This window comes from Mus caroli, unplaced genomic scaffold (genome assembly GCF_978045245.1).
Source record: "Mus caroli unplaced genomic scaffold, Mus_caroli_1 scaffold_7, whole genome shotgun sequence".
NCBI classification, from domain to species: domain Eukaryota; kingdom Metazoa; phylum Chordata; class Mammalia; order Rodentia; family Muridae; genus Mus; species Mus caroli.
In genome coordinates this window covers 91,552,377-91,573,435 of record NW_028227262.1, presented here as the reverse complement: position 1 = coordinate 91,573,435, position 21,059 = coordinate 91,552,377, and the positions used below count along the sequence as shown (strand labels likewise).

General features: G+C 39.0%; 2 pseudogenes across 1 annotated transcript; one reads left to right on the top strand and one right to left on the bottom strand.

Moving 5' to 3' along the window:
• LOC110295617 (thioredoxin reductase-like selenoprotein T pseudogene) lies at positions 1-531 on the bottom strand (annotated as a pseudogene).
• Positions 532-11,417: 10,886 nt separating this feature from the next.
• Positions 11,418-20,801, top strand: LOC147003974 (vomeronasal type-1 receptor 100-like; annotated as a pseudogene). Its single transcript, XR_015047515.1, has 2 exons — positions 11,418-11,432; positions 18,599-20,801. The product of XR_015047515.1 is annotated as a vomeronasal type-1 receptor 100-like (transcript).
• Positions 20,802-21,059: the final 258 nt, after the last annotated feature.

Below are 21,059 nucleotides of genomic sequence, written 5' to 3'. Positions count from 1 at the left end.
CTAATGTATAATTTCTAGTTCTGATGACCTGTAGTAATTATATAAATGACAAAGCAGCTTGGACCATACCAGCATATGCTTTAAAGTTATCTCAAATGCAACTGTTGACATACACCCATTCTCAATAATGTTGCTCAATACATGCATAAACCTTATTTTTTGGCTCCCACTGCCAGATACTAGGAACTTCCATGCTGATAAAAGCAAAAAGATCTTTGCCAACAGTTGTTAAGTCTATTGATACTAGTTTGAAGACTGACAGGAAAGATGCTATGTGCCTATAAACTGGTTGAGTAAGGTAATTGTCTTCTTCCATACAGATGATTAGATACTACATTGGCCAATAACCTGTATGTATTTCTCAAACACCTACCTGTACCTTCAGCATATACAAATCTAGAACTTGATCAGTGTCCCCATGGCATGCTGCATTTTTAATCTGTTGCTGGGCACACTGCCTAGGTTGGCAGAGGCGTCACTGTAAACTACCACAGATAATGCCATCAGCAGAAGCAGCAGGAGCACTATCATAGTTATGACAGCCACTCTGGCTTCCTTCAGACTGAGACTGTGGATGTAGCAAGAACTATCAGCACACTCCCAGAAAATTTTTGGTGCATTTCTCTCTATGGGACCCTGAAAAATGGAGCTCAACTACACAATGTAAGGTGGACCAATACATGCATGTCATTAGTGAAGAATTCTTTATGACATGTCCTTGTACCATACTTGCTTTAGTAGAATACTTTTTCTCCTGTGTCTGCTGTAGTGAAACATTCCTTCATGAGCCTTAGTCTTTTACCTGTGTCCACTTCAGTGAAACATTCCTTCATATGTTTGCCTTAGCAAAATACCATCCAACACAATTGAATTTCCAACTATTAAGTTTCCACTTTAACAAATGACTCTGTACTACCTGATCAGGAATGACTATCATGTCTTTGATTATAACCACCTTGCAAGACTACCTTTGCTTCAAATAGTTATATGATCACCTTGTAATGCCCATCTTACAACCATTTCTTTATTTCAGGTGCACATAACCTGTCAAATTTAAGTTCTAGTCTTGTAACCCTGTCTATTTAGGTCACCAAATCTTCACTTGGAAACCCCCCACCCCTGAGCTATTGAAGCCTTATCTTTCTCACATATATGCTGACTTCTCAAATCCCAGTTTTCACTGAGGTGTCTCATGTATATACACAAAAATGCTTGCTTTAAGTAATTGCTTGCTTTAATTAATTTGGACATGATGATTTGTGACAGTGGTCTTTCTCTTCCCAACTTTGTGATTAACAATACTTTCTGCAAGCATCAGCAGTGTTTTAACTATCCTCATTTTTATGTTTTTGTTTGTTTTTGGTATTTCCATATGAAGTTAAGAATTATGCCTTCAAGTTCTATGAAGACTGTGTTGAAGGTTTGATGGGAATTGCATTAAGTCTGTAGATTGCTTTGAGAAACTGTTTCTTTTTGCTATATTAATCCTCTTGATCCATGAGCACCAGAGGTTTTCCATCCTCTGATATCTTCTTCAATTTCTATCTTCAATATCATAAAGTTTTTAATTGCATTTTAACATACTTTCTCTTGTTGTGTTAGAGTTTTCCCAAGATATTCCATATATTTGAAGGCTATTATTAAGGGTGTTGTTTCCTTGAGTTCTTTCTTTGTCCATTTGTATTATACAGGAAGACTAGTTATTTTATGAGTTAATTTTTATCCAGTGAATTTTATGAAAGTGTTTATCTGCTTTAGGAGTTTCCTGGTGGAGGTGTTAGAGCAATGGTTTTCAACCTGTGAGTCCTTAGCCCTTTGGGGGGTGACTTAGCTTTAATCAGGGGTTGCTTAAGTCCATCAGAAATATCAGATATTTACATTGCCATTCACAAAAATATCAAAATTCAGTTATACAGAAGCACCTGGAGCTAATCCTGTGCCATATCTCCAAATAGTGCCAGGAGAGAGATGGTCTCCTTGGAGTGAGAACACACCTATGAGGCTAGGTAAAACCACCACTTCTGCTCAGAGGGACCATGCTGGAACCCTCAGGACACAGAAACTGAGGATCAGCTTGGGACAGGATCCTCCTGTTTTCATCTATGCCCAGAGCTAATCCGGTGCCATAGCACCCAGAGCTAATCCTGTGCCACAGTGTTCCATATTCAAATACTGTCAGGAGAGAGCTGGCCTCCCAGGAGTGAGGACAAGCCTGTGAGCACAAGTAAGAGCACAACTCCTGCTCAGAGGGACCCACCCAGAGCCCTCAGATTACAAGAACCAAGAAACAGCCTTGTATAGGATCTTTCCAATTTACATCTATGCCTGAACTGACCCTGTGCCACTGTTCTCCATACCCAAATACCGCCGGGAAAAAGCTGGTCTCCCAGGAGTGCCAACACACCTGTGAGCACAGGTAAGACAACCACTTCTGTTCAAATTCCTGGCCCAAGAGAGATGCACCCAGATCCAGAAAAGACAGGGAAAGGATCCTTCTGGTTTACTATTAAAAAATGGGGAACAGAGCTAAACAGAATTCTCAACTGAGAAAACTCAAATGGCCGAGAAGCACCTAAAGAAATGTTTAGCATTCTTAGTCATCAGGGAAATGCAAATAAAAACAACCCTGAGACTCCATCTCACAGCAGTCAGAATTGCTAAGATTAAAAACTCAGGTGACAGCAGATGCTGGCAAAGATATGGAGAAAGAGGAGCTCTTATCCATTGCTGGTGGGATTGCAAGCTGGTACAAGCACTCTGGAAATCAGTTTGGCAATTACTCAGAAAATTGAACATAGTACTAACTGAGAACCCAGCAATACCACTCCTAGGCATATACCCAGAAGATATTCCAACTTACAATAAGTATACATGCTCCACTATGTTCATAGCAGCCATATTTATAGTAGTCTAAAGCTGGAAAAATACAGATGTTCCTCAACAGAAGAATGGATACAGAAAATGTGGTACATTTACACAATGGAATAGTACTCAGCTATTAAATACAATGCATTTATGAAATTCTTAGGCAAATGGGTGAAAATTGAAAATACCATCCTGAGTGAAGTAACCCAGTCACAAAAGAACACACATGGTATGCCTTCACTGATAAGTGAATATTAGCCTGGAACACCCAAGATACAATTCACAGACCATATGAAGCTCACAAAAAAGGAAGATCAAAGTGCCAATGCTTCAATTTTTCTTAGATGTGGGAACAAAATACACTCAAGAGGAAATATGGAGACAAAGTATGGTGTAGAGACGGAAGGAAACCCATCCAGAGGTTGCCTGACATGAGAATCCATCCCATTTACAGTCTCCAAATCTGGAGGCTATTGCTGAATTGCTTGCTGACAAGAAGTCCTTGCTGACAGGAGCCTGATATGGCTATCTCCTGAGAGGCTCTGCCAGAGCCTGACAAGTACAGAGGTAGAAGCTCACATCCAACCGTTGGACTGAGAGTGGGGTCACTGATGAAGGAGTTGGAAAAGGGAGTGAAGGAGCTGAAGGAGTTTGCAGCCCCATGGGGGCAGCAAGTGTCAACAGGACAGACTCCTTGGAAATCCTGGGGAATGCACCACCAAAACAAAGCGTACACCTGAAGAGACCCATAGCTCTGGCTGTATATGTGGCAGAGAATGGCTTTGTTTTTTTTTTATTTGTTTGTTTTGTTTTTTTTGTTTTGTTTTGTTTTTTTCCTAGACAGGGTTTCTCTGTGTAGCCTTGGCTGTCCTGTAACTCACTCTGTAGACCAGGCTGACATCAAACTCAGAGATCTGCCTGCCTCTGCCTCCCAAGTGCTGGGATTAAAGGCGTGCGCCACCATGCTTTGTTGGACATCTGTGGGAGGAGCAGCCCTTGGTCATGTGGGGTTCGATTCCCCAGTGTAGGTGAATGCCAGGGAAGAAAGGCAGGAGTGGGTGGGTGGAGAGTACCCTCAAAGAGGTAGGGGGAGAGGGGATGCGATAGAGAGTTTCCAGAGTGGAGACTGAGAAAGGGGATAACATTTGAAATGCAGATAAAGAAAATATCTAATAAAGGAAAAGAAAAGAAAACAAGAGAAAAGGAAAGAAAAGAAAGAAAAAGACCAAAGCATCTATGTAAGTTAACAAAGCAACAGAAAAAACTGAATAAAAGGGACCTCATGAAACTGAAAAGCTTGTGTAAAGCAAATGGCACTGTCAATAGGACAACATGGCATCCTAGGGATTAGAAAAATATTCTGATCAACCCTTTGTCCAACAAAGGATTCATAACCAAAATTTATAAAGAACTTAAGAAGTTAGACACTAACAAATAAATAACCTAATTAAAAATGAAGTAGACAGCTAAACTGATAATTCAGAACATGGGATACTTGAATGGCCCAGAAGCACTTAAAGAAATTTTCAGTATCCTTAGTCATCAGGGAAATGCAAATCAAAATGACCCTGAGATTCCATCTTACAACAATTAGAGTGACTTAGTTCAAAAAGTGAAGAAACAGTACATGTTGGTGAGGATGTGGAACAAGAGGAACACTCCTTCATTGGTGGTAGGAGTAAAAACTTGTTCCACCACTCTGGAAATCAATCTGGCAGCTTTTCAGAAAATTGGAATTAGGTCTAACTCAAAACCCAGCTATACCACTCCTGGCATATACCCAAAAGATGCTCTACCATACAAAAATGACACATGCACCAATATGTTCATAGCACCTTTATTCCTAAAAGCCAGAAACTGGAAACAACCCAGATGCCTATTAACCAAAAAGAATGGACACAGAAAATGTAGTTCATTTACACAATTGAATACTACCTACCCATTAAAGACAAGGACATCATGAATTTTGCAGACAAATAAATCAAACAAGAAAATATCATCCTGAATGAGGTAACCCAAACCCCAAAGGACATTCATAGTATATACTCATTTAAAAATAGACATTAGCCAAAAGTACAGGATACCCACCATATACTCCAGTCTCAAAAAAGGCTAAACAAGATGGAAGCATCTAGCATCCCAAGCAAGGATGCTAGAACCTCATTCAAAACGGGGGGATAAAAGTGTAATAAATGGCAGATGCAGGGAGGAAACTTGGTGGGAGAAGGGATGGAATGAAGAATGTGGGCTGGGGTTTCAGGATCAAGTGTGGGCAGAGACCTCAGAGAGGGCTAGAGTGCCAGGAGAATGACTGGAAATCAGCAGATGGTGGGGAAGAGGGGGCATCTCTAGGACATACCAGAGACCTAGAATGAGTGGGGATCTGCCAGGATTATATGAGGTTGGTTTTAGTTGAGACTCCTTGCAGTAGGGATTGGAACCTGAACTGGCCACATCCTTCAGATAGGCAATACTGAGGTATAAGCATAAGGACACCAACCCATCCTCAAAACTTTTGACCTCAAATTTGTACTGTGTGCAAGAAAAGTAGGGGGAAAGATGGATCAGAGACTGAGAGAATGGCCAAGCAATAACTGGACCAACTTGAAACTTATCCTAAGGGTAAGCACCAATCCTTGACACTATAAATGATACTGTGCTATATATGCTACAGATAGGAGCCTACCATAACTATCCTCTAAGGGGATTATCCCATCAGCTGAGTGAATCACATGCAGATGCGCACAGCCAAATATTGGATGGAGCTTTGGAGAGTCTGATGGAAGAGTTAGGGGAAGAATTGAGGGCCCCAGTGTTAATTGGAACTCCACTTGAAGGCCAGCAGAGTCAATAAACCTCGACCTTTGGGGGTCGTCAGAGACAGAGCCACCAACCAAAGAGCATAGAAGAGCTGGACCTTCGGCCACCCAAACATATGTAGCACATGTGCAGCTTGATCTTCATGTGGGTCTCCGCAACAAGTGACGCAGGAGCTATCCCTAAACCTGTTGCCTATCAGTGGATCCTGTTCCCCTACCTGGACTACCTTGTCTGGGATCAATGGGAGAAGATGTACCTACCTTGCAGAGCATTGATGTGCCAGGCTGGGAAGAGGGGAATATCTAAAGGCAGGCTTCCTCCATCTCTGAGGAAAATTGGAGAGGGTGGGCTGTGAGAGAGGAACACCTAGAGGAAGGGGATCAGCAATCAGGGTGTAGATAGATGATAGTTAGATAGATAGATAGATGATAGTTAGATAGATAGATAGATAGGTAAATAGATAGGTAAATAGATACAAATTAAAATATTTTTTCAAGCCTAATCTTTTACTGATCATTTAGAAATTTCACATTTTACTGTTAGGACCCCCAGGGGCCCAAATGATGAGAACACCACACCCCCAGAAACACAGCTTGACAATAGATCACTGCAATGGCAAGAGGTTTTTATTCCGACTCACGTGGCGTTGCTCAGCCTCACAGGGAGAGTCAACCCCAATTGCTAACAGTACAGGTTTTATTTTATACTCTTTTTGGGGGTTTACACAACTTTATTATTGTTGGCTAGCAAAGTAACAGTTGTTTTTTTGTTTGTTTGTTTGTTTGTTTTGTTTGTTTGTTTTGTTTTGGTTTTGTTTTGTTTTTTTACTTCTGGTGGTCAGCTAGCTACGTGTCAGAAACTTAGTCAGCAAGATCAGATTATCTTAGAATTCAAACTGAGGCCCGGGTCTCAGGGACTGTTATTATTGCTATGGCTAATTCTTGAGAGCAGCTAGTCTTGTTCTGGCAGTTGAGGTCCTTTTGACCATTAGTCAGTCCCTTCAGGTGGGGAAGAGGGTGGGCAGTCTTGAGCTTGTTTACACTGGCAGGGAAAGGCTTGTTTATAACAGCAGGGAGAGGGCAAGTGGCATTGGGGAAGGGAAAAGCTCTGCAAACAGAATTCCTCAAACAGCAGGAGGGAAGGGGGAACGGCTTCTGCAAACAACTTTGACTTCCATTTAGCCAGAGTAAAACCATAGTTCGTCAATACACCTGATCACACTCAGGACCTGTCCTACTATATCTGCTTGTCCACAGGTTTGCCCCTCCTCCAAATCTCCCCCAAAAAGAAAAAACAAGTCCATCTTGTGTTTTACATATATGTACTATAGCATGGTCAAACACACATTTGCCAGCTGCCTAAGGAGAGCTGAGTACTTCTCCTGTACCCCTGCAAGGAACCATCAATTTTATAGAGCTACATTTCTGTATCCCTACCAAAAATTTAAAAATTCTTTTTGATGGCTTTTTATAGGCTGTTACTTATGGGGGTTCTGTAGGGTGGATATAGAGGTTGTTCCAGGAGCCTTCTATGTTCATCTCTCTCAAACCTGTACCTGCAGTTCACACATAACTTCCTCCTTCTTTATAGTCACCGGGACTGGGGATCATGGGCTGTTACATGGTTTCTGGCAATAACAAGGGCCAGGACCATCACTTGGTCTACAGCGTCTGCAAGTGCTAAGGATCTCAGTTTGGTCTCTGATGTTATTATGGCCTTGAGAAGCCAACAGTGTGGGAACATATTCCAGAGGTCTTTATAGGATGTCCAACTAAGTAAATAGACCTTTCTTCATGTCAAACATCCGGATGCTGATCAGACCCAGGTCGATTGTGCAGCTGGGCACCATGTTCCAGGCCACATCCACAGTAAGCTCCAGGCTGCTTCACATCATTCTGTCAACCCTATTGAGTAACAAGTTGTTTTTATATCAGTAGGAACTGTCTGTCACATCTAACAAAGCTGTCAAGTGGCCACTTCAACAGCACAGGAACCAATCATCACCTCCATCTATTTGGCTAAGGGTTTGTACATCGTAATTGATTTTCACAAAGAACCAACACTGTTTCATTGTTTCTTTGTATTTTTTCCTATCTTATTAATTTCAAATCTGAGTTTGATTATTCATTACCATCTATTCCTTTTGTGTGTTATTTCATCTTTTACGTCTAGAGTTTTCAGGTGAGATTTTAAGTTACTAAAATTAAATCTCTCTAATATTTTATGTAGGACTTGGGGCTATGTAATTGCCTCTTAGAACCCTTTTCATTATGTTTACTATGTATAGATACGTTGTGTTTTTATATTTATTCAATTCTAGAAAGTCATTAATTTCTTTAATACTTTCTGACCACTGGTTTTTCGTTCAGTAATGAGTTGCCAAGTTTCCCTGAATTTTTTAGTTTTCTGCTGTTGATATTTATATTTAAACTGTGATATTAATATGGTATTCAAATTGTTATTTCAATTTTCTTGTTCTATTGAGACATACTTTGTGTCCAAGTATGTGGTCAATTTTGGAGAAAGGTACAAAGATACAAAGGGTAAAATTGTCTGTAGATATCTTTTAGGTACACTTGGCTCATGATAACATTTAACTCCAGCATTTCTGTTTAGATTTTGTCTGGGTGACCTATTTTGATAAGAGAACTGAATTCACCAACTCTCACTATGGGAGGGTTGCTGTGTGATTTCAGCTGTAGTAGTGTTTTTTGTTTTGTTTCTGTTTTTTTGTTTGTTTTGTTTTGTTTTTGTTTTTAACTTGAGTGAGCTTGTGTTTGGTGCACAGATGTTAAGAATTGTCCTATACTCTTGGATGATTTTTCCTCAGATGAAATTTACTATTCTTTTCTATCTCTTCTCATTAGTTGTGGTTTGAAGTCTACTTTGAAAGACAATCCAATGGCTACACCAGTTTGCTTCTTAGTTCCATTTGCTTGGAAAGTTCTCTGTCATTCTTGCACCTTTAGTTCAGATTTCAAATTGATGTTAAGATGTGTTTGTAGAATGCAGCAGAAGAATGGCTACTTTATTCCATCTGTTAGCCTGTGTTTTTTTACTGGGAAATTGAGAGCACTTATGATAAGAGTTGTCTCAGATCAATAGTGCTTGATTTTTCAGTCTTGGGACCATTCTGATTCCTGAACCCAGCAATGAGTGAAGTGGCTGATAGGCTGAAAGATAGGCTCTGTGGTCCCCAAATTAGGGTTCTGGCTAGGCCCTATGAAGTTCTAGAGCCTAGTGGATGGTGCAGTGGCAAGCTGAAAGGCAAGCAGGTGGGTAGACTCTTAGCACTTTTTCAATTCAGTCTTACTGTGTACTTTGTAATTGTAATGAAATACTTCAACCATATCCTTCCCCTCTCGCCTTGGTAGTACTTTTTATGGAATATCATTTGAATAATATTCTTAACAATGTTCAAGGTTTTAATGTTTACCTCAACAATAGTATGTATGTTGATCTCTTATATTCAGTTACATTGTAACCAACAGTTCTTTCTTTAAGTTGTGATACTGGCCATCCTATACTCCTCACATATATGTTTCAACTTATGTAAAAATAGACTATGTGGTACTTGCCTTTCTGTATCTAGAGTATTTCTTCAACATAACATCTAGATTTGTCTATATTTCTACTAGTGAAAAATGTATTTATATATAATAATTCATATGGTATACGTGCTCACATTATGCACTTTGCCGGAGTTCATCACCTGTTTATGCTTATAAATTTCTGCCCATATGCTCAGCTGAGATCTTGGGTTCTATACTCCAGTTGAAATGAGTACGTGCTGCCTTCTGTGCTCATTGGTGAATTCTGGAAAAGTAGGATGTAAACAGTACTAATGCAATCAACTTGAATCATCCAGATGCTGTGCCCCGAAGAAATGACTCATCCTAATTCCATATATAACCTCCATCAGCATCTGACCTGTGCAAGAATGTAAAAAACCCTATTTTCAGTATGTCCTAAGTTCAGTTTCCCACCAATCTATTGCCTATAGCCATGAATCAGTAAATAATTGCACATCTGTCCACATCTAATTTCATGTCAAATATATTTGTAATCTCTGAAGTTCTATATAAGTTTCTTCACTTATGTCTTTCATGGTTGTCTAAGAGATAGGTTGTAATGCAATAGCTGTATACTTCTGGGCAGAATCTGCATGGGGACAGACCCCTCAGTAAACCAAGGCCCTAATCTTGTTTTCTTCAATCATCTGATCATAGGTCACACCATGCAATCCTCACAGTATATTCTTGGTGACTGAAGACCATGTAATAGAAGTAGAGTCATAGGTATTTTTCATTACTTGTTGTACCCTCAGAACTTGCTGAGGCCTTGTCACATAATCACTACATGAATTTGAAGACTAATGGATATTGTGCAAACCCAAATTCATAACTTGGTTGGTCAAATGATACCCAGTTTAAACAGAACCTAGAATCACATGGTAATCTGGTGGCCCACTGTCAAATGTTTGGTTTCTTCTAAGATCCAATAACGGGTACAGAGCTGTGTGTTAAGGGGAGGTTATCTATTTGCCAATGATGGTAGAGTCTTGGTCCCAAATCTCAATGGTTCCCATTGTGATTCACCTATAGGTGCCTGATAAAGCTCCAGAAAAGATCTCTATCTGCTACTGAAACTCATGTAAATTAGGTCTTCTTCCTTTAATCACAGCACAACTTTTGCTGGATATATTATTTTAAGATTGGTGTCATTTAGCACTTGGAATGTGTTGAGCAGACTTCTCAGCCTTACAAAAGTTACCTTGAGAAATCAGCTGTTCCTACTCCACCATTTCCTGTTATCAGGGGAATTCATTTTTTTTTTATTTAATGGGTTTTATTTATTTGTCATTTGAAGTTTTTCTCTTAGAGCTTTCAATCCAATTTTTAGTTCTGAATACTTAGTGTTTTACTTATAAGATTCATGAATTTTTTTTTCTTTTCTGATTCTGCTCTTTTCTGTGTATTCTGTGTGCTTCTTGAGTTTTATGGGTGTGTCTTTGGGTTGCTTTCTTCTATGACCTTATTGAAGGTCTTGTATTTGCCATTGACTTGGGATTATTTTCCCTCACCTATGCCTTAAACTTGAAGGTTTGACATGTGTCATGGTGTCTTACATTTATAATACTTTCTAGGCATGGTCTCTTATCAACGGAGCTACATCCCAGATGAACAGTCCTGTTTCTCCTGATAAAAGAATTACATTGCCTCACCTCTGTGTGCTGTAAGGAACTATTACTTTTCCTAAGTGTATTTGGAGGAGGTGACTTCTTCCTAATTTTATCAAAAGTGCTGTTAATTTCTAGGTGAAACCCTGAAACCTCTGTCAAGTAAGTACGGAGGGGACCCATGGAGGTTTGGGAAGCAGGAAGGACACCATGAGAAATCTAAAATGTTTTCCTACTTCTTTTAATGGGGACATCATTATTATTGTTATGCTTGTTTTGTTTAGGACTGGGATCAGTTGATCCACATAGACACATATGGCCTGGAGAGAATAGCTCACATATGGGAAACCTAGAGTTCAGCTGTTCCTAATTCACTGTTGTCCTGGAATTAGGAAAGTTTACTTTTCTATTTGAAGGTACCATTTGGTAGCAATATCAAAGTCAGAATTGCCTTTTCCAGATGACATGATAATTATGGGACTATAGGGAGATGACCTGATGACATTATTCCCTTATAACTAGTTTTAGGGACTCATGCTACACAAATGCGTGTCAAAGGCACAACCTGGTGAGTGTTTCTTTTCCTCTTCATTATAGTGAGCTTTAAGTTAGTGTTAGAATAAAGCAGACTTTACTCTACAAAGTGATTAAAAAAATCCACTGCCTGGAATATTATTTTTTGAGACCTACTATATAATAAGCATTCAACAGATGCTTGTAGACATAAAGGTACCAGTGTAATAATTTATAAAAGAACATAGATTTCATTTCTTTTGATCTCTGATTATGTACATGACCAAAGGAGGCTATCGGAAGGGGGGCAGGTTCCTAGTAATGATGGAGAGAAAGGAAAGGTTAATAGAGTGAAGGTGACCAATGGGTATTATGGGTGACTATGTCATGAAGCCCATCACTTTTTACAATAGGGATCCATTCATGTGCATGTTTAAAAGTAACTCCTAGTGCACCATTTTAAGCAGCACATAGAACATAGGATTCTCCTGAGAGTGTACTCTAATAATTCTAAGGTCATGACTCCACCTAGATCTTTCCAGCACTGTTAGTTTTCCACTCCTGTAACAAGACCCTGAAATACGTAAGAGTGTGAAAAACAAAACACACAGTTATGTTGGTGTGCACAAGTGCACTTATACTATCAGGTTACATTCAAGTTGTAATTTATATTTTCTTCTTTTCTTTAGTTAACCTGCTGTATGTGTTTAATTATATAAAGTGTAAGGTAGGAATATACAATAAATATTAACTAATTTAGAGTTTATCAGTAATTTTCTGGTTTGTTAAGTTTGCATATGCTTAGTAATTTTTAGGAAAGTTTCAACCCATGGCCTAGGAAAACATAAGACATGGTTACCATTATATAATATGTTTATTTAAACTTAGATTTGTTTATTCTACTGCAATAATTTCTAATAAAGTAGATCTTTTCTGGGTATTTCAAAAGTATCTGGAAATCACTTCTCACTTATTAAATACATGTAATATCCTTATAAAATACAAAGTTGATAATGTGCTGTAGATATTTGAGTGTTTCAATTAAAATAAATTCCATTTTAATATTTCACAATTTCTAAATTGAACCTTGTAACATTACTACTGACATAATATATAGTAAGTTTTTCACTAGCTGTGAGAAAATTATTTTCAATTCTCCAATAGCATAAAATTAATTAATAATTTTATAGCATAAATTTTCCTTCAGTAATTACAAATGCAATTGCTTATTCACAATGAAATGCAATGTAAATTTAAGTGTAGGTGGTGAATATCACAGACACCATTATTATTTTTCTTGAATATATTTTGCTATTGAATATAAGATTCAAATCAAAATGAACGCAGGCGTGGTGGCATACACCTATCACACTTATGATTCCAGGATTTTCCTTCTTTCTTTCTACTTCTGTTTTTTGCTTTCAGTATAGTTTATTCTGATGAAGTTACAGAAATAGATATAAAATACATTTTTAAAAGAACAGTTAATGACTTAGAAAAATAGAGCCCTAAAGTTTTTAAAAATCCAATATAAATTTACATGAGGAAATTTTACTTTATTTCAGATGGTAATTTATTTCAGATGGTAATTAATACTACCTAATGAACAGTATTTTTGATGGAGACCAACACAGAATGCTGTTCTATAATCAGCCCAGAGCACACTGGCCCATATCCATCCAGAATGGCTTTACAGAATACTTATTTGATACACTCTGATGAGGAAAATCATGTGAATTTCAATGCAGTTGCTGCTACCACATGTGCTCCAAAGCCCATCAAAGCCCTGCATCAAAACTGAATGTAAAATCAGGAAGACTAAAACACTACCATTTCCTTCATTTCCTCACTGACCTCAGGAGGAAAGAACATCACTGCTAAAGGTGATCAGCAGCTCATGCCCAGACTGGCACTGCTCAGGGCTCCATACTAACTGGGGATGGCTCCCATAGAGAGCAGAGGAAACCTGGCACCCTGACAGGACACACTCTTGTAGGGCCTACACTCTTCGGGGCTGTTGTGCCAGGAAGTGTTCTTGAACCCCAAAACACCACCAAGGAGTCTTTTCTAATGCAAAAGCATTAGGTTCTCTTTATTATAAACTCCTCAGGCTTGGGCTCTCCTCCAACCCAGTCCTGACAGGACAGGATGGAAACCCTTAAACCCTCAGCAGAACAAGTTTTTATAGGAAAATAGGAGCAAGTGAGGGCATGAGGGAGGGGAGTGTCCAGTCTGGCAAGCATATAATAGAATGACTATAAGCCCACAAGGGGTTGCTCTGAAGCAAGAACTTAAATCACAAACGGTCTGAAAGTACATCTGAAAGAATCAGAAAAATCTTTGCTTAACTGTTGCTAGGAAGTAGCTAGGGAGTAACTCTGGCCAAGGACAAGTGTTAGGGTCCTTCCTGCTACGTGGGTACAGCTTGAGTTCTCCTGCAGGTCAAGTTGTCAGGCATTTTTTCTTTTTTCTTTCCTTCCTTCCTTCCTTCCTTCCTTCCTTCCTTCCTTCCTTCCTTCCTTCCTTCCTTCCTTCCTTCCTTCCTTCCTCCTTCCTTCCTTGCCTCCTTTCTCTCTCCCTCTCTCTCTCTCTCTCTCTCTCTCTCTCTCTCTCTCTCTCTCTCTCTCTTTCTTGTGTTTCCTTTTTTTTTTCTTTTTTGTAAGATGGAGGTGGGTCCCAAGAGGGAGTAGATTTGGCCTCTCAGGGCCTGAATTACTTTTGCCCCTGAGATAAGGACATCATGTCTGAGAAGCTACATCTAGTGGAATCTCTGGGCTTAGAGAGTAGATAAGAGTGCAAAAGGGAAAGCACACCACCAAGACTGTGCCTGTGCCTTTGATGCAAGTCATCGAGAACAGAGACCTGCAGATATCCAGTGAGCAGCTGTGTTAACTGGAGCTCTGCAGCCCAAGGATAAAAGAACCCCTGGCTAATTGGCTGCTGGTAAGTTCATTTTATTTAGTCAGCAAAGTAACAATATAGTAGCTGACAGCACAAAAACTGTACCACAAAGAAGTATGGCTTTAAGAAAAATCTATCATTGTACATTTTTTTTTGATTTAATGTGCATTGATGTTTGTCATTCATGTCTGTTTGTGTGAGGGAGTTAGGTCTACTGGAACTTGTGTCACAGACACTTATGAGCTGCTGTCTGGGGGTTGAGAATTGAACCTAGGTTGTTTTGGAAGAGCAGCTAATGCTTTAAAATATGTACCATCTTTCTATCCCAAACTGTCTATGTTTTTCAAAATCTTGGAAGTTAAAACACCTCCAGGCTAAGGAAGAATTCACCAGGCAATTGGAAGCCACTGCAGAGCAGTGCAGTCCAGGGAGCAGAATGAGACAGGACAACTAACTCCTGCTGAGGGGAGCAGGAGAGCTGTGGCATAGGCAGATAAACTCAGGACAGACTGATTTTTTCAGATGTTATAAAACAGCTCTCTAGTCAAAGAAAGAAAGAGAGAAAGAGAAAGAGAAAGGAAGGAAGGAAGGAAGGAAGGAAGGAAGGAAGGAAGGAAGGAAGGAAGGAAGAAAGAAAGAAAGAAAGAAAGAAAGAAAGAAAGAAAGAAAGAAAGAAAGAAAGAAAGAAAGAAAGAAAGAGAAACAAAGAAAGAAAGACATTCTTCTTCTCTCATGTTCCTGCCTCAGAGGTGAGCAACAGGACAATGTGTGCAGAGCTGGTAAGGCTGACTGGCTTGAGAGTCTGACACTTCTTTAATTTTAAAAGACAAGGAAAAAGGGGAAGGGGACACAACAAAAACTGAGGACACTCTTTTCAGTTTCGAACCACCAACAAGGCTTTACTTTATATTCCACTAATGAACTGCTTCTGTACTTAGCATCTACCTATCTTAGCATCTATCCATCTTAGCATATATCCCAGCACTTTCTAGGCTAAGGCACAAATATTGTACATTTGACTGAAGTCAATTTGAAGTACAGGTTGTCAGATCCTTCCCTCTTTTTCTTTTCTTTCTTTCTTTCTTTCTTTCTTTCTTTCTTTCTTTCTTTCTTTCTTTCTTTCTTTCTTTCTTTCTTTTTTTTTTTTAACAATTTGAAATTATTTTTTATTGGGTATTTATTTCATTTACATTTCCAATGCTATTCCAAAAGTTCCCCACACGCTCCCCCACTCACTCCCCCACCCACCCACTCCCACTTCTTGGCCCTGTAGTTCCTCTGTACTGAGGCTTGTAAAGTTTGCATGACCAATGGGCCTCTCTTTCCAGTGATGGCCAACTAGGCCATCTTCTGATTCATATGCAGCTAGAGACACAAGCTGGGGGGGGTGTACTTGTTAGTTCATATTGTTGTTCCACCTATAGGGTTGCAGACCCCTTTAGCTCCTTGGGTACTTTCTCTAGCTCCTCCATTGGGGGCCCTGTGATCCATCCAATAGCTGACAGTGAGAATCCACTTCTGTGTTTGCTAGCCCCGGGCATAGTCTCACAAAAGACAGCTATATCTGGGTCCTTTCAGCAAAATCTTGCTAGTGTATGCAATGGTGTCAGCATTTGGAAGCTGATTATGGGATGGATCCCTGGATATGGCAGTCTCTAGATGGTCCATCCTTTCGTCACAGCTCCAAACTTTGTCTCTGTAACTCCTTCCATGGGTGTTTTGTTCCCAATTCTAAGAAGGGGCAAAGTGTTCACACCTTGGTCTTCATTCTTCTTGAGTTTCAGGCGTTTAGCAAATTATCTTATATCTTTTTCTTAAACTCTCTCTCTCTCTCACAAAGAAATATAACAAAATTAACCTTGAAACTGATAATATAGAATGATGAAATTGATTATTAAGAAATGGAACAAATTATGCCAGTTAATGACATTAAGTCACTGGCCACCATGTAACTACACCACAAAAACCAAATGATAAAAACTTGAGTTTGTATTTGCAATAATTAGAGAATTTTCAGTTTCTTTTGAATAAATCACATTAAATGTCTGCACTAGTAATGTATTCAGGAATCATGTATGTGATGAAGTCAATGGGAAATAAATTCTCCATCTTTTAAAAGTTCATTTTATTGCACAAACATATCTTACATAAGTCTCAATTTTTCACTCAGTTAATATAAAGATATTCATGCTATCAGCCATGGCCCACAGTATGTCATTGCTCTATTCATAGTCCCAGTAGGCCAATAGGCCAATAATTTCACAAACACACACACACACACACACACACACACACACACTCACACACTCACACACATTTGCAGGCTACATCTTCAAATCTTCCCAAAACTCATGCCATACAACTTGTTACGAAATTCTGGATATGATTGCTTTCCCATTTCTGCTACTCTGCATCATCTCAGGGGAACTCGCTGGTAAGTGTGAGATGGTCATATTCACCAGCATCTGTGTGCTTCCAGTTACATTTGCCATAAACTTAATTTCCAAAGAACAATTCATCCCTTTAAGTTATCTAAGAGCATCAGAAAATAGCTCTGAATTGATACCTTGTCAACAACTGACCAGTATTTAGTTTTGCTGTCATTATATACTGTATAAAGTTTCCATGGAACTAGCTTAGATCCCAAGATTCCTAAAAATTCATTCTTGTTGCTGGCAGTGGAAAATATATCAGGCAATCCTATGTATCTTGTCACTTGAAGTCACATACACAGTGTATGTTCTGAGTATTCACACTGCTTTTAGGTCATTAATCACTAAACATGGTAAAACTTAAAAATGAAAATGTTACTTTTCATCTAGTATATTTGTATGTTCCTTAGAATATTAATCTCCACAAAGTAGAATGCAAAGTTCACTATGAATTCATAATAGAAGTTTAAAATCAAATACTATCATTATGGAGGGCTAAAGTGAATTTTCTTGGAAAAATAAAAAGCTATGCAGAAAGCAGCTCTTCATCTCTTATTACACAGCTCTTCAGACAGTTGCTTGGATACTGCTTAGTCTTTTGGTCTGAGTCAACTTAATAGTGATGCCTTCTCCATTTTTGCTAAGCTGTATTGACCTCTTTGGAGTTTAGTACTTACATTTCAAACTAATGCTCTCTCTTGTTGTAGGCTCCTAGGTGGACATCTTCAGATGTGATTATATAGCATGTAAATACTAGAGAAATCAAGAAAGTAAAATGGGATCATTACCAAGATACATGTTGAGGAGGGGCGCATTAGAGACCAGAACAGCAGGATATTCTAATCAGAGAAATGGAAAAATTAGTTCTTACTCTGAGGAGGAAGAGGGAGATAAATATAGAACACGGTAGGATTAAGGGTAAAGGGCATAGCATAACACGATTTGTTGGAGAGGGTAATAAGAAACTGGGTGGTTTTTTAGGTAAGGGAGGGGAAGATAAATTCTGAGAATGATATAGTTAGGTAAAATTAAAAAAAAATAGATGTCTTAAAAAGCCATAAGAAATCATACTGTCAGTGGTTTAGTTCCTTCCTAAGTAAAAAGTAAAGAAAAATAGTGTTTCTCCTGATATCTGGGAGTTAGTTCTTTAATACTGAAATGGGATTCCTAAAGGGTTTGAATGGGATGGAAACTGAACTAGAAACCATTTATGACCACATTTATCCATAACAGCTATACAATTAACAGAGTGTAGGATGTACAATAATGGTCTCCAACTCTGTGTCTTCAGTTCTAGATTCTAGGGATGTACAGCTTCACAGAAAAAGAAACATAAATAAAGATGAATGGGGAGAGAGTTCTTGCTGATTAAAATAAGATTATCATGAATTACAAATGGTGATTCTATTAGAATTATGAGTCAAAACAAGGATAGTTGCAAAATAGAACATAGTAAATATTTGTAATATGAGACATAATCACCTGATTTTTTAAAATATATTTTGTGATTTTTGTCCATCCTGACATATGTTTGTTCAGATGTACAATTCTGATTAACATTCTGTGCTCATCAGTACTGTTTTAGGTGTAAAATATAAAATGAGGAAAATTATATCAATAGTATGCTATTTTTAAGCCATAAGACTCAGGTAAATCAGACAGAACTTTTATGTACAGATATGACTGTGAATTCATTTATTATCTGTAATACTCTCTCTATATAGGAGATACATGGAGATTATCTAGACATGTAGGCCATAATGTACATGCTGGAAAACCAAAAGTTAAAGAGACAGGCTAATCAAGAGTTAGTATAGAAAATAGAGTGATGATATAGACATACTGTCCAGTGAATCACAAGTTTCATGTATTGTTATTTTTTTTTCAGGAATAAGAATATGATTCCCCTATGCTCTTAAGATGAATACACTTTCCACTTATGTTCTCATTAGAGAATGTACTTTATTTTCAAGCTGGGCTTGGATTCCTAGCCAATATGTTTCTTCTAGTTTTTTATATTTTCATAATCCTAGGTCACAGACCTAAGCTCATTGACCTGATCTCCTGTCAACTGACCTTCGTTCACATATTGATGATCCTCACTGGAGGAAACGTCATGCTTACAGACATATTTGAGTCACTGAATGTTGAGAATGACATCAAATGTAAGGCAACTTTATACACAAACAGGGTGATGAGAGGCCTCTCTATCAGCACCACCTGCCTCTTGAGTGTGATCCAGGCTGTCACAATCAGTCCGAGTACCTCTATGCTGGCAAAATTTAAACATAAACTAAGAAAACACATGGTCAATGCTTCTTTCTTTTATATTTGGTCTTTCAATTTTTCTCTTAGTAGTATCCTGATCTTCTATACTGGTGGTTTTACCAATGTGAGTGAGACCAAGCAGATGAAGATCACTAAGTCCTGCTCAATCTTGCCAATGAACTACATCATCAGGGGAATGGTTGTAACAGTGACAACCATCAGAGATGTGTTTCTTGTAGGAGTTATGCTGATCACAAGTATATACATGGTGATTATCTTGTTCAGACATCAGAGGCAATGCAAGCATTTCATAGCATCAACCATCTGAGAGAGTCTCCTGAGAAAAGGGCCACACAGACCATCTTGCTGCTAGTAGTTTTCTTTGTGGTCATGTACTGGGTGGACTTCATCCTCTCATCCACCTCAGTCACGTTATGGACGTATGATCCAGTCATCCTGACTGTTCAGAAGTTTTTGATGAATGCCTATCCTATAATAACTCCTTTGTTACAAATAAGTTCAGATAAGAGAGTAATCAATGTGTTGAAAACCTTGCAGTCAAAATGCCACTAGTGTTTATTTTGTTTTTGTTTTTTACATATTCACTTTACATCTGACTCAGTGCCCCTCTCCAGTTACCCCCTGCCATAATACTTCCCCCACACCTGTTTCCCCTTCTCCTCTGAGAGGGTACCCTCCAGGCATCACCCAATACTTGCACTTCAAGTTTCTGTGAGGTTAAGGGATTCCATTCCAACTGAGGCAAGAGAGGTAGCCCAGATAGAACAGCATTTCCCCATATAGGCAACAACTTTTGGGATAGCAGCCACTCTAATTCTTTGGTACCCATATGAAGTTCAAGCTGTACATCTGTTACATATGTGTGGGGAGGCCTACATGCAGCCCAAGTACATTCTTTGGTAGGAAGCTCAGTTTCTGCAAGACTCAATGGTCCAGGTTAGTTGACTCTGTTGGTCTTCCTGTGGAGTTCTTATCCCTTCTGGAGCAGCAATCCTTTCTCCTATTCTTCTATAACTGTTCCCAAGCTCCATCCACAGTTTGGATGTAGGTACCTGCATCTGTCTGAGTCAGCTGCTGGGTAAAGCCTCTTAGTGGAAACCCATGCTATATTCCTGTTCCAAGCATAACAGAGTACTATTAATAGTGTCAGAGTTTGGTGCTTGCCTATGGGATGGGTATCAAGTTGGTCTATTTATTGGCTGGCTATTCCCTCAGTTTCTGCTTCATCCATCACCCCTGTATTTCTTATAGATGGAATAAATTTGGGGTCTAAAGTTTTGGGTTAGGTTGGTGTCCTGATGGCTCCACTGGGGTTCTTGCTGGCCACAGGGGCCAGCCTCCAAGTGTTCCACATCCCCAGTGCTGTGAGACACTGATAAGGACCCCACCATTAATTGTCAGTGCCTTCCCAATCTCAGGTCTCCATCTCTTTCTGAATATGCCCCCTAACTCTGCCTGTCCCTCTCCTGTTGTTTGCAGATTTCCATGTATTCTTATGGTCATCTGGTTATAACCCTTGCCCCTCACCATACCTGACCCTGAAAGACCCCCATGTCCTGATCTCCTCTCTCACACAGTTTCTTCCTTCATCTGCCTTCTATGATTTTTCCATTCCCTCTTTCAAATGAGGCTCAAGCATCCTTGCTTGTGCCCCCCTTCCTCTCCAGCCTCCTTGAGTTTGTGGAGTGTAGCACACGCATGCTATATTTTATTGCTAATATCCACTTATAAATGAATACATACCCTGCATACTTTTTGGGACTGGGTTAACTCACTCATAATGATATTCTAAAGATCCATACATTTTCCTGAAAAATTCACAACATCTTTGTTTTTAATAGCTGAATAGTAAGTATTTCATTGTGAAGATGTATCATATTTTCTTTATCAATTTTTCAGTTGAGGAATATCTAGGCTGTTTCAAGTTTCTAGCTATTACAAATAAAGTTGGTGTGACAGAGTTGAGCAAGTGTCTTTTGTGGGATATTGGAACATCTTTTAGGTATATGCCCAGAAGTGGTATATCTGGGTCTTGAGTTAATACTATTCCTAGTTTTCTG